At 36.4% G+C, this 15692-nt stretch overlaps 1 protein-coding gene across 3 annotated transcripts in view; it reads right to left on the bottom strand.

Moving 5' to 3' along the window:
* Positions 1-15692, bottom strand: part of LOC117330943 (ras-related protein Rab-26-like) — a 131001-nt gene that overhangs the window by 38743 nt on the left and 76566 nt on the right. The gene's annotated exons all lie outside the window — the stretch shown is intronic.

The raw sequence follows: 15692 nt of genomic DNA, 5'->3' as shown, positions 1-15692 counted from the left end.
TCATACTAATACATAAATCTTACTAAGACACAAATCATACTAATACATAAATCTTACTAAGACACAAATCATACTAATACATAAATCTTACTAAGACACAAATCGTACTAATACATAAATCTTACTAAGACATAAATCGTATAAATACACAAATCGTCCTAATACACATCGTATTAATACACAAAATTTACTAATACACAAATTATACCAATACACAAATCGTGCTAATACATAAATCGTACTAATACATAAACTGTACTTATACCAATATTTCTTAGCTTTTGAGACTGTGAACAAATTATTCTTTAAAGTGTGAACCGATTACTCTAACGGATTTCATTTTAGTCATCACAGAATCTCTCTTTGAATTAATAGGTATGAAATGGAATAGGAAACTATTTGTACATTCTTAACAATTAAAAACCAGCCTAGACTGATCGGATCCTCAAATGGTGGCGTACCAAGACGTAATTCTGTGAAATTCTTAAGATGTATAGTTTTGTTAAATGAGCGGACAAGTGGATTTCGAAAACATGCTATTAAGGAAAACATTGACAACACAATACCTTGAGGTAAGATTATTGAAAACTCATGCTGACGTTTTGTTAACAATCTCAAAAATTGAGAAAACAAATATGTGTTTAAATTACTAGTTATTTGTTTTGTTTTGCATTTACTTCAATTCTCTTAATATCGTCTAAGGCAACATCTGTTTACATGATTCATATTACACTCATTGGAGTATATACTTTCTGATAATAAATGACGAAAACGCCCTTTACAAAATCGTAATGGAGACAATTATTTTCTCTTTACCATATATGGATACAAACAATAAACCGCCCTACCTTTCGGTTGTCACTTGACGAGTAATCAAGATCGGCACAGAACAGAACCATTCGGTCCAATGTTGGCAACACAATGGCAACAATTCAAAGCTTACTACATACACCACAGTTTACATTACGTAGTTCTGATGACAGGAACAAAATCACACTGGCCGAGACACCGGTAATAGAACTAGGCTGGTAAAAGTGTAACGCACGCGCAATCGTATTATCACACTACCGTGTATGTTTATAGCGTGTGTTAAGTCCAGTAAAAAGCTGAAGCACTATTGAGTCATAGGAGTCGTCAAGGTACATAGGATATGTCGAATGTAGTATTGGTCTCCAAGGTACTTAGGATATGTCGAATGTAGTCGTGGTCGTCAAGGTACTTAGGATATGTCGAATGTAGTCTTGGTCGTCAAGGTACTTAGGATATGTCGAATGTAGTCTTGGTCGTCAAGGTACTTAGGATATGTCGAATGTAGTCTTGGTCGTCAAGGTACTTAGGATATGTCGAGTGTAGTCTTGGTCGTCAAGGTATATGTCGAATGTAGTCTTGGTCGTCAAGGTACTTAGGATATGTCGAATGTAGTATTGGTCTCCAAGGTACTTAGGATATGTCGAATGTAGTCTTGGTCGTCAAGGTACTTAGGATATGTCGAATGTAGTCTTGGTCGTCAAGGTACTTAGGATATGTCGAGTGTAGTCTTGGTCGTCAAGGTACTTAGGATATGTCGAATGTAGTCTTGGTCGTCAAGGTACTTAGGATATGTCGAATGTAGTCTTGGTCTCCAAGGTACATAGGATATGTCGAATGTAGTCTTGGCCGTCACGGTACACAGGATATGTCGAATGTAGTCTTGGCCGTCACGGTACGCAGAATATGTCGAATGTAGTCTTGGCCGTCACGGTACACAGGATATGTCGAATGTAGTCTTGGCCGTCACGGTACACAGAATATGTCGAATGTAGTCTTGGTCGTCACGGTACACAGGATATGTCGAATGTAGTCTTGGCCGTCACGGTATACAGAATATGTCGAATGTAGTCTTGGTCGTCAAGGTACTTAGGATATGTCGAATGTAGTCTTGGTCGTCAAGGTACACAGGATATGTCGAATGTATTCTTGGCCGTCACGGTACGCAGAATATGTCGAATGTAGTCTTGGTCGTCACAGTACACAGGATCTGTCGAATGTAGTCTTGGTCGTCAAGGTACACAGGATCTGTCGAATGTAGTCTTGGTCGTCAAGGTACACAGGATATGTCGAATGTAGTCTTGGCCGTCACGGTACGCAGAATATGTCGAATGTAGTCTTGGTCGTCACAGTACACAGGATATGTCGCAAGTAATCTTGGTCGCTAAGACTACTGAAAGTAAAGTAAGGCAGCAGCCACTTCTTGTGATCCCGTCTCGTGCACACAACACAGCATAAGTAACAAACAGACGTTCATATAACGCGTATTTAGTCCAATAAGGTCACTCTATTCCCGATTTATTACAAGGATCAAGGTACCAAAATGTTTGTATGAGAAAGACAGCTTATAGAACGTCATCTGTCCAGGAGTCACGTTTTGTTGATCTCGTCTCGTGCACACAACACGGTACGACTGACCAAAGTAAACCGCACGCGGCCTGTGTCTCATCCACTCACAATCGTCAATAGGAATTTGTAATTGCTAGGCAGTCCTATGTCATCGCTGTCATTGGATCGTGATAGTACTCTGTAAATGTCACCCTGTAGCACAGGTAATTACAGAGGCCTCTCGATCAGCCACATCCCCTATCAGCGAATTCTTAAAGGACTTTGTAGGTTTGATTGTCCACTGGAAGTATTAGAGAGCCCGGTGATATACGAATTATTTTTTAAGGGTAGCCTAAAGAGAAAACCCAGTGATATGAGTGATATTTTACAAGCCTATAAATGACTACTATGATGCAATTTTACAGAAGTAACTTGATCAATTTTTAGTATGTAATAAGGCTAACCATTGGCCTTGCTGTTGACATGTAATTCTTTAAGCTGTTTGTAAATCAACAAAATATGCGAAAAATGCGAATTTGTATCACATGTACATGTATTGCACAAAATAACCGTACCGCTTTTCTCACAAGTATCTATAGCAAACAATCACTGGCACGTTATATTATACGGAGCCTATTTTGACATTGAAATGTAAATAGCAGTCGTGAATAATATCACACAAATATGGCATACAGGGAGGCATTTCAACCATAAACATACAGGGAGGCATTTCAACCATAAACATACAGGGAGGCATTTCAACCATAAACATACAGGGAGGCATTTCAACCATAAACATACAGGGAGGCATTTCAACCATAAACATACAGGGAGGCATTTCAACCATAAAAATGCTCGAATTCGACATTAATTAATATCTCTGAACATGGCAATGAGACTGTGTTTAGGAAAAATGCGCAACTGCAGAGTTTGAGGTATTGGTGTCTTGAAAACATCCTCATTACTGTGATCAGATGTCTTAGTACTAATGTAGTATGCTATGGGAACATTTTCATTGATTGAAATGCCTCCATTTCATATTTGTGTAATTATTCACAGATGCCATTTGCATTTCAAGGTAAAAACAAATAAGTGTTTATACGTACCTAAACTCAAATCCAGTCAAACAAATGCCCCTATTGTGTGCTATAGATATTTGTGAGAATAACAGCTTGTTTTTTTTCTAGCTTGATAAGTGTGACTTCGGGTAATTATTCCCTGCTACATCCAACCGCAAAGTAACTCTACAGAAGAAACGGTTGGAATCGTAATATTGATAGCTTTGAGAAACTTCATGTCCAGAAAAAAACATTTTAGTATATTGCATGACCAGTTTTGTGCAAATTTGTAGATATTTATTCTTTAAAATTGAACATTATTCTCCTATATAGATAAGGCTGAACATTTTGAAGTAATCACCGACACTGTTCCACAAACGTACTTATATGTACTTTATTAATGGTCATAGCTAAGGTAAACATGTAATTGAACGGAATATTCGTCCATCACAATATCTGTACGTTTTAGATAGTATTTGTCAACAACCTTCTAGAACAGAGCAGGGCATAGATTATTCTATACAAGTCGCGGCCTTGAAGAGATTCTGTCCCTGGACTCCACAGAGAATTGTTGCCCTCTAGGACCCTATGATTGAGGCTCTGCTATGGATAGGAGTGATTGTAACACCACCATAAACCCAACATTGAGTACCAACCATGACCTCCGGAACACACATAACATACTTATTGTTTCCTCAATCCTTTTGGGTCCAGTATAAATAGTATTAATTTCCATCATAAAGCTAAATATCAAATGCCAATACGTAAATCTCCGACTGTTCATGCTATCATAACAGACATTAGCTAACCGTCATTAACGAGGGCCAATGTCTGTGCTAGATATCTAGATTGATGTAGATTTGGTTTGGAGAAAGGCTGAGGTTGTCGGTCTTCTGTCTGGTGCACAAACAGTCAAATTATATTTGTCGGAAAAGGAAATGACCTTATTTGGTATATGGCTTGAGGCATCGTGTCTCTGATTGAGTGACGACCAATGTTAAGATCTGTTATACGAGTTATCTAGGGTACCGTGTGTCGAACAGGGTAAATTGACAGTTATTGAGTTATGTTATATTTAAGCTGGGTGTTTCTCATGTAAAACATGACAAAATGAGTGCCTTTGTTGGCTTTACATGCTCCGAGTGAATATTTCATTTCTTCCACCATTTTCCTTTTTAAGGATTTGCGTGGACTAGATCAACCTGCATCTCTCGAAACCTTATGTTGTTAATGTTTCCGTCAGTTGTCGGATTCCTTGTTACTACATCGATATGGAAAATTAACAATTGGGATACTGAAATCAGTTGTAAGCTATCCATGTTAGTTGTAAAAACAGATGGAGGCAAGCGGCTGATGTTGAAGGGACTGCAGTGTCTTTGATTTCAAGTTCTATAGAAAATATCTGCTCGACATTGCAAATAAATACAAATGAGAATAATACTAAGAAGTGTTCGAGAAAGGTAAGTGAAGCAGCATATATTTGTACAAAAGAAACCATCATCTATCAAAAACTAAGAAAAATATCAATCACAATTTCATAACCGAAATGAGATATTGAAATACGCAAGATAGATATTGAATAACACTATACCAGGTTGATATTTAAGGATATATATTGAATAACTCTATACCAGATTAATATTTAAGGATATATATTGAATAACTCTATACCAGATTAATATTTAAGGACAGATATTGAATAACTCTATATCAGATTAATATTTAAGGACAGATCTGCATTAACCAAAGACTGATCACTAGTAACATTACACCATTACACTACAGTTGTAAATCAGTAAGTAGGGACAGCTCAAAACCTTTATATAGTGGTAACAATATATTCATTCGCATAATGGATAATTGTGAAGCCCTCAATAATTTCTTAACATCTAACATGGTATTTCTTCTCACATCAAATGATAAATCCACTATAAAACAGACGAGGAATTACATGTAATCAGCCATCTGAATTACTCTGATATTGCAGGACATCATAGATCAAATTCAAATAATTAGAAACAATCATTAAAACATGTACCCGACACTGCCTGAAATATTAACAAAAACAGAAAAAAACACTTTTTAATCTCTATTTATGGAAGCGTCTTGCTGCCACGTGATTTGTTATCTCAAAATTTCTTAACATCTGTCAATATCTTCCCAGCTGTCACCAATACCATCTATAAGATAGAAAACACATAAAAATGGCAGTAAGATGATGCTGTCATTAACCATTTGTCACGACAAAATATCAAATTACGCCCAACTCAATCCTGCAATATCTTAAAATATCAAATCTACCGTAAGTAACGAATATTTGAACAAATGGGGGAATTTTGCGCTGTCAAATCTATTTACTCTAAAGCTGTAAAAAATGAACCAATCACCATTTCAAAGCTGAAATGAGATCTTGAAATAGACAACATAAGCTATTGCATAACATCATATCAAAATAATACAAATTCGAAATGAAGAATTCATTTGTTTCCGAAAGCTAGATAAATTGATGAAAATCGAACTAAAATAAAACTTGTAATTTGTGAAATGTGATAATACACCAATTCCTTTCGTTAAAATTTCTATGACAAATATTAAACCGCTCAAGCGACAAAGGTTGAATGTCAAAAAATTTGATAGCAATGAATGTACAGATGAGTTAAATGAAAAACAAATCCATTTCAATCCCGAATATAAAAAATATCAAATTTGGATAGAAGAGATTAACTTAATAATCTAAGCCTTTGGGATCCTGATGGCCCGATCAAAGTAACTGACAATGACAGCAGGCCAATGGGTGATATATGATGTATCTTCGGGGAAAAACGATTCCCTACAATATACTTTAACCTATTTTTCATGCCGGCATAAAATACAGTGTTTATGCTTTTTATATAAAATATTCAGAAAACAATTTCCGAAAACCTATCAAGGTCTATGTTTACTCTTTCAAAACTATCTGTGTTTTTGTCCTACAATCACTACAGAATTTTAAGAGGTAAGCTCAGTTGGTAAAAGCGTCCTGTTGGATCGGCTGATAGGTTTCCCCGAGAGGTCACGGAAACAACCAATGCAATTGTCTCAAAGGAGTTTTGGATTGGTATAAGACCGACGTTTTGAGTAGCAAATCTAAAGCAAGGATGAAGCCCAATTAAAGAGATACTTTGATATAAAGTAAGATGTCATCCATTTTGTTTTATTTTGCCACACAATACTTATTATGACTGGTTTGCATGTACTACTAAACTCATGAACATTGGAAAGCGCAGATGACATTCTTCATTCCTCAAGAAAAAAACATAAATCTTTCTAATTCCACACCTCTTAACTAGATCTGTGACATTTTACCGAAGTTATGTGTCAAAGACGGAGAAAAATAATCTTAAGTTAACATGTACTTTTTATCTCAAAACCATTTCCGATGTTCGACTACTAACTGACCCGACAGATATTAGGGTGGTAAGACTACGTAAACGGAAGACACGCAAAAGCCTTTGAAAAAAAAAAGCATAAAAAAAGCATAAAAAACCGCAATAACGTGTTATTCCTCGGCCTATGTGGATTGTAAAATTCTGTTCCATTAATTCTGCAGGAAAATAATAAAACATCACCAGAAGGACCGTGGTTCCGGTTTGCCAAGGAAGGGATTAAGCCACACAACTCAGATTTTCACCGAAGTCTGCATTGTTCTAATACTATATCAATAGGGCTATGATAGCCCGAGATACACAAGGAATTGGGGATAGTTGGCAAGAGATAGTTAGCAATGTTGATGGTTTAATTAAGACACATCCCAACAGCAAGTTGCACGAGTATGTAAAGGAGTTTGCAAGAACTTTAATCACGGCATGTGCTCCTGAAAATAAAGCAACGTTATTATTCGAGTGGGTATACATTTGTTTGTAACATGTCATTGACGGGGGTAATAGTGGCGAGTTTATGGGAGGGAGTTTAGAACATGCAGGGAAAGCATTCTGTAAAAATTTGATAATATTGCCGAATAAATCAAATAATTCCGAATGTGTGATTGCATCCCCGTCCGTCAATATCCCCAGGCAGATATTGATCAGCTCAACGTTTTGTTGGTTTTAACTGTCAGAATTAATCTCCTTGGTGATGTTGTAACATTCAATGCCATTATCCTTGTAGAGACAGATATTGGACGATTACAGGGAGAATGAGATTTCCCATGTTGTATAGTCTGTAACAAATATGTTTGTATCGGCTGAAATAATTCCGTAAAATATCGGTTTCATAATCGTCCATCAGACAGTATGTAGTTAATCAACGTTATAAAAGTGTCCTTCATGGGAAGCTCATACGACGTTCCGCGTGAAATGCCATTGGCGAACTATTTTATTATGTCCTTGATGGCATTCAGTCAGCTTAAAATCATTATAAATTGCCAACTGACAACAGTATACTTTACATTTCACAGAAAGCTCATCACCACCTACATGTAGGTCAAGCGTTCATTGAATCTTTGATGTATATCTTAAATTTGAATACAGAAGATATATTCAGTTATTAAATGAACCTAATGCTAGCACTTCTATATCAATTGACGAATCAATCGGGGACCGTCGGGACGTCCGTAAAAGAAATGCTTTGACATATAAGTAATCCAGATAGCTCAAATGGTTAGAGTGTCCGTCTACAGTTCGGATGTCTCGGGTTCGAGTCTTGTTTGTTCGGTTCATTTTCCCTCTCTTGTTACATTTGATGCCCAACTTAATATTGACGGATGTGGTGTAGGATCTCGTGTGTGTCTTCGGGGTCAAAGACTTTGGTGAAGGAGGGAGAAATGTAGTAGAACTGGGCGGGAATGAACGCCGATAGCCAGCTATCGTATTTCAAAAGATTGGAGCGTCCGTCTAGAGTTCGGAGGTCCCGGATTCGAGTCCCGGTCTGGTCGTTGCATTTCCCTCTCTTGTTATATTCGGTGCCCAGCTAAATACCCGCGGATGTGGCTTTGGGTCTCGTGAGTTCTTTCAGGAGGGATGAATGCAGCGGAACTGGACGGGACTGAACGCCGGTGGCCAGAAAAGGCTAGAACGTCCGTCTTGATTTTGCATTTTGCATGTTTCCTCTTTTGCTATATTTGTCATAATTATTTGCGAGCCTTAATTATGACGGAGGATATTGCGTCACTAAAATAAAGCTTCATTTCTTTTGATTCTTAGATGTTATTGCTTGTGACAACCTCAGGTTAACCAAGTTTACATTTCAACAATTTCATCTGTCGAAATGAAAATCCCAAATCCTGTATATTCAATATTCCTTAGAAAAAAAGAAAAAAAAATCAGTGACATTTACCAGCATATCAGACAAAACAGCAACTTAAGACACATCTGATATGATGTTTCATATAATCCCCACAGCAATAACAGAAAGATCATTTGGAAGCTGAAATGTAGACGAAATTAGGTGGAACATTTAGTAAAATATAAGTCACAGACATAATACTTAACCGGATATTGTTATAATGTAGAACTGAAGCATCAACATAATTAGATGAATATGTATAAATCATGTCGATAAATAGATTGTTATTGAGTCTGGTTCATCAGCCTTAATCACAGTCTATTCCCGGTTATAGCATCCCTAAAACTCTTGTTAGTACATGTGTTACATGTTTAACATTGAGTCGAAGACGACATGCGACAAAACAGGCAAAACACGCGCAATATTTATGTCAACTTAGAATGATATATATTTTTTCAATACTGAAATTAAGTGCATTACCCATGAAATTAAAAACTACCATCTGTTCAAAGAAATCCACACAGATTTTCCCCAATTAGCTATCAGTATCAGTGTTTGGATCTTAGTTTCTGGCTACAACTGCCAGTTTGATGTAAACCATCAAACTATCCCCAATCAATCAGAGTCAGAATAGTCATTTCCCGTCAATCTTGTCGAATTTGATTGACCTTATTACGGAGATCCCGGTGATAGCACCAATTACGATTTGATTTATTTTGCGATCCGGATAAATGCTTGGTCGTTTTATATTCGACTCCAACACAGGGTTTCGCGTCAGAATAGACATGGATGCACCATACCCTCATGATGAAGGAATACCGTGGTAAGGTCTTCGCTATTACTTCAAAGAAGTGTTTTGTTTGGGGTTTCTTTGGAAACAACAAATGAAAAAAAGAGCAGAGGTAAAGGAAAACACAAGCATTGGAAGCATCAATGGTTTTTTGCAATGTCCATTTGGTAGAATAAACAGAAAAAAAAATCCAGATTTTGCAGGAATTAATTTCAGTTACCTCCTAATTATTCGTGCAGTGGAAAAGTGACTAAGAAGATATAATTAAATAATAATGACACATTCTGAAATATCCAAGTTCGCTCACGCATGCTGCAGAGAATTACAAAATTATAAAGCGCCTGGCTGAACGAGATTACTGTATGATGTACAGCCTATACAGCTGTACATGTTCCTTGCCGGTTAAAGATGTTGTTAGGTAACTAAGTTATCACTTTGAGTTATATTGTGTACTGCAAGGTTTGATAATTGTCAATGACTGACATTATCCTATCAAGTTATCAACAAATGAGTAAAATGAGAATGCTCATATTTAACAGTGATTAAATCAATGCAAATTTCAAGTCAGTTTGAGAAGATGCTCTTTTCATAAATAACTGCAACATATCTTGGTTATGTATTAAATAGAATTTTACGTTCGTTGCAGCTTCCGTTATTAGTTGTACATGCCATATCATCTTGAACGTTCTGAAGTGAATAGTCACCCAAATATTGGATCACATTATGTAAAATATTATTTTGTCCTGATCTTTGTTTTAGATTTAGTTTTAACACATTTCATTGTCTTAAAAGGAGACAAAAGGATCGGGCACATGTAATCAGAGCGTATGAAATGCCCTCTGATCTCAGTTCCACATCGTATTATAATTAAAACAGATTTGGTTGCCGAAATGTCGATAAAACCTTAGAAACTGAGATAAACGCAAATTATTAACGTTGATGTGATTACCGACGCCGACAAAATTATATTCATTCAATTCATTAACTGACTTTGAGCTTTGAAGCTCATCAGTGCTGATACCTTTCGTCACGACAACACAAGAAGAAGAAAACAATACGGTAATCAAGTGCAAGAAACCACTGCCATTAACGGACTAAAAAGAACTGTAGAACCAGGTTCACGCCGTATTACAAAAACAGGATAGGATGGGACTGAAGCGGATGTCGATAGTCATATATCTCATTCTTATTAACAACACAAAGAGGACCAGTCTCTTCAACGCTATCAGTTTGATATTTATGTGATAATGATTTGCTGTTAAGTGGGCGTCGGCCTTGGTGTTACGAATAAAGCTTTGCAGGAAGACTTAGAGTACACATCTACAAGGTGCGTCTCGTAAGACACCCGTGGTTAATGAGCTTGGTGCATTATGTAATATCTGAAGTTCTTTCTTTTTCTGAGCCTAGGCACTGAATCACATTGATTGTTTGCAGAAGTCATTGGGGAGCATTCCTCGTTTGATCGAGTTCAGCCGTTGTAAAAAAAAAAACTCATTATCGCATACATCACCTTTTGTCTGTAATGTTTTTCTCTTGTGTAAGTTACTAATGGTATCATTTCACTGACTAGAACATCTCTTTATGGTTTCAAAGAAGATTGGTCCTAAACATATTGTACTATGTTTCAGTCTACTGTTCTTTAGATATTGCTATCCATAGTATTCTGTGTAATGAATGATGCCGAGAGTGGAAAAAGTACAACTAACCTTTACGATAATCTAAATGTTTTCTGTATTCCAAGGTTTTCTTTTGATGCTGACCAATGGATAAACGATGTTTTCCTATATCAAAGAATAAATTACGTACCTAGGGTTTGGTACTTGCAAACAAATAACTTACCAATCCTTGTTTATAAACTTCTTCGTGGTGCACGCAAATTTTCGATTGTACTTTCTGTATTATATTTTTTCAGTGGTAATTGCGAGATCACTTCCAATCAACATTACCTGAATTAAACCCAATATTCGACGAAGATATGATCAACAACTGCAAAAACTGCAGATTAATTTGTACCAGAATCGACAAGCGATCAAATTCAAAGGGAATGCTAGTGTCAGATTTGAAGGACCTTTTGTTGTTTCAATTAAGGAGAAGGACAATCGTCACACAATCTTGCAAAAAATGACAAGATATAAAAGACAAGGGGGCGATAGCCAAGTATTGTAAAAAGGATATAATAACATTATAATATTGTGATTACTAAGTATGTGTTAGCCTTGTAAACCGTGACAGACTACCAGTGTCTCTTGTCCGGCAGAAAGGACGGTATTCGAAGCTAAGACAAGGTCTTCCGTAATGAAACAGCATCAAAGTTATCTAAACAGTTGATTGAACTTGACAAAATCCTATCTTCCACACGATGAGAGTGGCCATTACTTCGACCTCGGATTAAAACGAGATAACAGGCATCTCATCGCAGTGACCACTAGGTTATTACCTACCGATACTCTACGAAGCCATTATCACAGTTCCGCAGAGAATAAACAGGCACGCATTTCAGGATTATTGGAAGTCTAATACTGTTATTTAAAACGTTGTACTTGTATTGTGTTTACCATATCCGACAATACTACCCTTTTCCCGAAACTGACATTGATGGTATACAACACATCTGATAAAAGGCTAATTTATGCATACTTCTTTTGAAAATAATATATGATTTCTAAATCTGTGGTTAAACGTCTCTCTAAGCTTACAATGCTTTCTACAAATAGTAAAAGCTATGAAAGTAACGTGTAATTGCGTCGATTGCCGTATTTACGAGGTAGAATGAAAGGGTTGGGGTTCGCTGGACATGTCTTGTCCTTCTCGTGAACCAAAATATGTCTTCGACGGCATTGCACGTAGTCTATTTTTATCTTAGAAAAGCATTAATGAGCCTTAAATGCAGCTTGTTTTTTATTTCTATGTTCGCCTTAAACAATAATATACATTATTTGGTAGAATTAAACAAAACTATACATTATTTGGTAGAATTAAACAATACTATGCATAATTTGGTAGAATTAAACAAAGGCATATGCATTATTTGGTAGAATTAAACAATGACATGAATTATTTGGTAGAATTAAACAATGATATGCATTAATTGATAGAATTAAAGTTCTCCGTGGATAAGATAGACGTCTTTATCTTTACTTTTTCCTTGTGTTCTTCCTGTAGTTAAGAAAGCTTAGAAAGCTACGTTAAAGTAATTATGTGGGTATTCTCACAATTGTACACAATACTCTTTTATTAATGAGTTTAATTAAAATATCAACAATGTAACTTAATGTAACGCTCTATTAAATAATTTATCAATTCTATAAATAGATAATGTTATATCCGAAAGGATATATTACTATGCCTGTTTCAGTTGTTGTCACATTCTTAGTTCTTGATCAATTTAATCTTATACCAGAAACCGTTAAACCAGTTCGACCAAATCCCTGTTTGATCATACTTGGGCATTATTGTTCGTCGGGTGTCGTCAGTAAAAAGGCTGTCGCCATTCGGCTGTATGTCGCATGTATCATTGTTTTGACTAAAAGTGAAGACGTCAATTAGAGAGATGATCTGCCTGGGTAGTTTTAGGCCTAACCAACCGTTATTTCTCTGTCTAGCTCCTCAGCATTGACGCCGTAAATGATGGGCAAAGTCGATCTAATACGGCTTTGATAATTGCAGTTACACTCTGTAGTTAACGGAAAATTTTAATGATATTTTACGACTCAACCCTAAACAAAGATCAAGTGTAATCCTTGGCATCGCATGGTTCAAATTAATTTAAGAAATAATGAATTTGCAATTACTAATGACAAATACAAATATTGAATCTGTTATTTCCATTTGTGATCCATGTTGATTGTGAATGTCAACCGGTAGCAGCTTGGTACTTAAAAACATCCTAATTGCATGGAATATTAACTTCATTACGTACGATTCGTTCAAAATAATACACGTACTAGTGCTAAAAGTATATCTACCTTCTCGGATTTATCACTTGCAAAACAAAAAGTACCGACTAAATAACGAAGCCATTATTCAAACTCAATTTCGATTAAATAAGGGCAAAATACAAACAAATATATATACATGTATATATTAGTATGGATATTACTGAAAAATTACAAGGAGAATAAGTTCAGGTGCTCCGGAAGAGAAAGCGTCCTGGAGCGGATTACAATCGCAATCCATACTGCAGGGAATCCTTACGGGTCCTTGATAAATACTTGTGTCAAAGTGTCTGTTTCATAAGAAATTGACAGGATGAAAAGAATGTCAAAAATCATTTATCTAATTGCGTTCATAGCCTTATAACTGCCGCAACACTTATAAATAAAACTCAATAACAACACCTCTCAACGTTCTTTTTTTACTTATGCATCATGTGCACGTTTTAACAATCAATGCAATTTAGTTGGCCTACATATGTTTTGTTTCAAGTTAGATTTGATATCACACATTTTCACGAAGCACTCAACAATTCACGCCAACGCTCTTGAAAGCTCTAGAAACTACAAAGAACAGAAACTATAAACAACCCTGTCAAAAAACACGATCGTTCGATCAAATTAAAAAAGTATTACATTATTTTGATTAGTTGTTGCATCACAAACTTACACAGTCATTGCTAGAGTGGTACCGGTTCCGCCCCCGACATTTGACATGATTCTTGCTATTAACATAGACCATAAAATAGTGCCATGATCATAGAAATCAAAGCAAACTAATGACATCACATAACCTGAAAGAAAACTTCATCTCCAAAATCCAAACGCCTAGAATATTGAGAAGAAATGTGGTTCTGCCATTACCAAAGCAGCCGATGTCACGGCGTCTTGCCGTTTACACTAATGAATCCTTTTTGATGTCATTATGCAAAACGAGGATTAACAAACCGCGTGTTGCCTTGATAAACGACTGGTGGAATCTAGTTAACTTGGGGGTCTTCACCTGTAGGCGCTACTCGGGGGAGTCTATGAAGGGTGTGGTCGAACGTTGACCGAACGTCGACAGCGCCAAGGATTAATGATCAATCGTACCCAGTAATGAAATTCTGATCACATCTTTTCTTCTCCTTAATCCAATTTAGTGCCACAGGGGACATTAAGTGTAGTGGATGTAGCATTCTTTGTCTGTTTTCCCAGGATGAATGAGTTCCCGAATCAGACTCCGTTCACTAACGAGTTTACGTGACTGGAAACACAGACTATTTCTTTAATGTAACCGTTATTGACTTTAGTTATATTGGCCGTGTCTTTTATAATTCACAAAACGTAAAATTGGCAGATTCCGGATGACAGTACTGTGGGCTTATCTATCGAATTGTTTACGTTGTTCTCACATGGCGCTGATTACCACATTCTCAATAATGGTTAATGGGTTGGGAAGGGAACAGATATTGAACATTGTAATTGACAACCAATCTCTGATAATGCTCTGTCAGATATGCTCTGTGTGAAGAGACCTTGGTTCCATTTCGGCTGCCAATCTTTGACATATTCAAATATTTTACGACCGAAATTTCACTGCATTCAAAAAACCAAAATAGTAAGAAGATTATAAATTCGATTTATAAAGCAAACACAAGAATAGATAAATAAACAATGAAATAAATCATTAAATAAATAAACAAATAAAAGAAAGAAAGTCTTTTTAAATTCGATCTGAGTAGAAGAACTTTCTCCAGGATGTTTGATTTAAGTTCTTTTCAATTCCAAAGTGTATTCTAATTAAAACTCATCTCTTTCTAATTAAACAGAAACCGCGGACATTTATATGATACCAAGACTATCGGATGGTTGGATTTCAATTATCACTCAGTTTATGATGCAATATGAAGGATTCAAACAAGAAAAAATGCATTTACTTTCCTATTAGCACCGAATGTTTTATTTCCCTGGGAGTTTGTGTGGCCTAGTCATGTCTAACGAAGGTGCAGTGAGTTTGTGAGAGCACGGCCGAGTAACCACGGCTATGTAATACGGTACCCGGCGAGACTGATGTTAGCCCGCTACTCCCATCTCATCAATCTGACGAGCATCGGCGTGTGAAATTTGACGTGCATGACTGATGTGCACGGTCTTGTGGGGATCGATTGTGACAAAACAAATAAAATGAGGATCAGCACGCACCTACCAATATATCTGGTGGTGAATTGACCATTAGTGTGAACGACTTGTTGGAATGGTAATGCAATGCTGACACAGCGAAAATGAGGGAATTCATTGGTTTGCAGATTTCGG

This window comes from Pecten maximus, chromosome 1, assembly GCF_902652985.1.
Source record: "Pecten maximus chromosome 1, xPecMax1.1, whole genome shotgun sequence".
Taxonomy (NCBI): Eukaryota; Metazoa; Mollusca; class Bivalvia; order Pectinida; family Pectinidae; genus Pecten; species Pecten maximus.
This window is presented reverse-complemented; position numbering and strand designations above follow the sequence as displayed.